The sequence below is a fragment of the Mustela putorius genome, unplaced genomic scaffold (genome assembly GCF_011764305.1).
Source record: "Mustela putorius furo isolate JIRA1106 unplaced genomic scaffold, ASM1176430v1.1 tig00000695_pilon_pilon_pilon, whole genome shotgun sequence".
In the NCBI taxonomy this organism is placed as follows: domain Eukaryota; kingdom Metazoa; phylum Chordata; class Mammalia; order Carnivora; family Mustelidae; genus Mustela; species Mustela putorius.
In genome coordinates, this window is record NW_025421447.1 from 285,982 (window position 1) to 289,443 (window position 3,462).

A 3,462-nucleotide genomic window follows, 5' to 3' on the forward strand; every position below is an offset into this window, starting at 1 on the left:
GCCGAGGAACACATTTTTGCTGTATGTGTTATTTATTTATTTATTTATTTATTTATTTATTTATTTTTACATCAACATCACCAAATAATTTATTTGCAATCAGAATTGAAGAACATTTGACAGTTGAGAAATGTGTGTTTATTCTGAACCAGTTGTACAACTAATCTGGGTCAAATTACCAAAGAAATTTCATTTTATCTTTTCAGGTCTGGGGCTTTTCTATTACTGCAAATTTAGGATCTTCACATGTAAAGTATGGGACATATTTATATCCGCTTGACCATACATTTGCTTAAGCTTCAAAAGCTCCCTCTCTAGGTCTAGCTGGGTCTCTGGGCCACTGTTGGCATGTCCTCCAGATGCCCATAGCTTCATTCTGTATTCTGTAATCTTGTCCATGAAGAGTTTTTGTACAAGATCAAGGTCCTCATTAAATGCCACTGCTGTAATACCAATGTGCCTCTTCAATAAACTGAGACTTCAGACTGAATGAGAGCAGAGAAACTGAAAAGTGTGGGAAGAGTCATGGCCATTTTGTTACTTGAATTCAGTCTGGAGCAGCCACAGCTTCCACTGAGGCCAGATTCTACTTATTGCCCTGGCTCTTAATTTCTATGGGCCTCAGTTTCCTAGTGTAAGATAAGATTGGTATTCACATTCTCCCAGTTCCCTTCTTGCTCAGTTTTGGTGAGTGCACGAGGACCTGAGGTGTTTGTAATGTAGCTCTGGGGACTACAGCTGAGACCTGACTTGGGCCCTTCTCTGTGTGTCCCCTGTAGGAGCTGAGCTGACCTCAGACTGAAAACAGAAAACAGAGGGAGCAGATGTAAGACAGAAAATCATCAGGTTTGGGGGATAAGAATAACCCAAAGAAGGACAAGGCAATGGTGCAGCAAGTGATTGCCAACAGAGGAAAGAATAGGGACAAGTCAAGTTCAGAAAATTCAGGGGAAAATGAGGAATACAACATCCAACTCTGCAAGGAGCAGCTCGAGCTGACCAGTGAGGACTAGGAGAATGAGTTAGTCCACTGTGAAACTGTGCATGTGCCAAGGACCCCCATATGTCAGATCAGGATTTGATTGTACTGCTGGGAAGCACCAGTTCCAAGAGGAGGAAGATGTGACCATGAGACTCTGCCCCAGTCCCCTAGCTTTGGCCTTGGAGCTGCCCTCACGGTGGATGTCTTCTAAGTAAGTGTGGGCTTAGAGGAATCAATGGTGTTTGGATAAAGGTTGGAGATGTCTATTCTTACTGAAGATAATTCTATCCTAAGGTCAGGAGTGGCCAGAGTAGGGGACCCTTCCATCTGAAGCCACATGATATTAATAATATTCTTAGTAATGCTCTCTGGGTTGGCCATGAATAAAAAGGGTAAAGATCTAACCATAAAGTGAAATTTTAGAGAATATAGTATATAAGTGGAGTCAAGTGTCATATAGTGAGAGAAAAGGTCCTGCATTTAACAGTACCTAATAACTTCTGGGGAAACAAACCTGACCCTAATCTTGGCTCTAGATGCCAATTAACAAAGCAAACCTCTTACTTCCATTGGTCAGACAGAAACAGGAGGCCTTTAATGCACATAATAACTGGGGAGTGTTTCTGCTTATAGGGTCATGCAATAAAACAGATCACATGGCTGGTGGCCCAAGAAGGGGATGGGTTGAGTTTGTGACAATGTTGTCCCCTAGGGTCTTGGAGAGGAAAGGTTTGGGGCTTGAAGTTGCAGGTGGGTGGGCTCATGGTAACATTACACAATCTTGGAAAAACATGTGTAGCACAATTTTGGATTTATGGATACTAAATATTTAGTCCATGGTCTACAGTCATTCTTTTCACAGATTATCCACTATTGGCTTCAACTCAAAATAAATTTCCTAGCCTTAGAAATACCAAGGGGTTCCTGGGTGGCTCACTCAGTGAAGCATCTGACTCTTGGTCCCATCTCAGTCATGATCTGGTGGTAGTGGGACCAAGACCCGAGTTGGGCCCCATGCACAGCACAGAATCTCCTTCAGCTTCTTTCTCCCTCTCTGTCCCCCTCTATTCTCCCAGCTCCCACTACTCTTTCTCCCTAGAATAAATAAAATCTTTAAGAAATATTGATGCTCACAAATGCATAGATTTAAACACATCCTATGATGACTTTGATGAATAACAAGGTAAAGCAGTTTGTTGTTCTTCTTAAACAGAGAGCAGAATTGAAATTCAGAATGCCAGTGGAAGGGGTGAGTAACATCATATCATATCAACATCAAAAGTAAACAGGTAAAAGAAGGAATGTATGGAATTACATGTCATGTACACAATGATTGGTTGGTTATAATCAAATTGGAATAAATCTATGTTTATATTGACCCGTAGGTCCTGTCAAAATATGCAGGGCATTGGGAAACAAAATCTGGCCTGAAAGTCATTTGTGTAGTTGGACTTAAGGAAACGCTTAGACAAACCTAAATCAAACACATTTAAAGCTGTTTGTGAGCCACGTTTTAGTCTATCAAGGATAACTTTAGGAAAGACAACTAGCACTGAATGGATGCTTTGATTTCCTTGAGACATGTCACCTGAACCACAGGGAATGTGACCTTGTGAGTTATGTAGGTGACCAAGCTTTACCTGATAGGATGTTAAGTTCAATGGCTAAAGAGGTAACTTAAATGTGCTACACACACCAATCATTACTCAAAGCAAAGAACTTTCACTCTTCCTTGAGGGAAAGAAGCTGTGACAAAGGATTACAGATTCTGTTGCAGAATTAGGACCTGATGCTTATGAACGAATGGTAGTGGACACCTACTTCAGATCTGGAGTAGGAGCCACTGTCTCCTAAGGAAACTGAGTCACACAGCTCAGTCAAACAACTCAATCATAGGCAGCCCTCAGCCTGCCACTATTACTTGTTTTAATGCTGTGGTGTCATTTCATAATAGATCACATGAGAAATGAGATGAATCAGATTTGGGCACAAACTCATGGTTTTTGATGGATATATCATTGCATACCATTCCAAAGCTTCTTGAAGTACATAATGCTGGTAAAAGTTTATTGAAGACTAAATTAAATAATAAGAGAGAATATTGGCCTCTAAAATTTTGTGACAGTGGTGTTAGAGCTAAACACAAGATAAACTGGCAGCCTTGCCAAGTGAATGCTTACTCTCAAGGAAAGTGTATTAATGGGCATGCAAAACATTTTGCACACATTGGTCTACAAGACTCTGTACAATCTGCCCAGCCACAGGACTGTATGTGGGTTGGACTATTCCTTCATCCATGGGCTGCTGAGAAAAGTGCAAGGGAATGGAATCAGATTCTTCTCACCTGGCAAATACCTGAGTCTCCAAAGATATGCCCACTGCCAGATCAAACATGAATCTGAAATGGTTTCTTTGTATCAAGATTCAACATCAATATATAAATTACAGGTGTCATTTATGTGATTGTAATGCCTCATTGA

General features: G+C 40.8%; 1 pseudogene; it reads right to left on the minus strand.

The window, feature by feature from the left end:
* Window positions 1-202: 202 nt before the first annotated feature.
* On the minus strand, window positions 203-533 carry LOC101677490 (annotated as a pseudogene).
* Window positions 534-3,462: the final 2,929 nt, after the last annotated feature.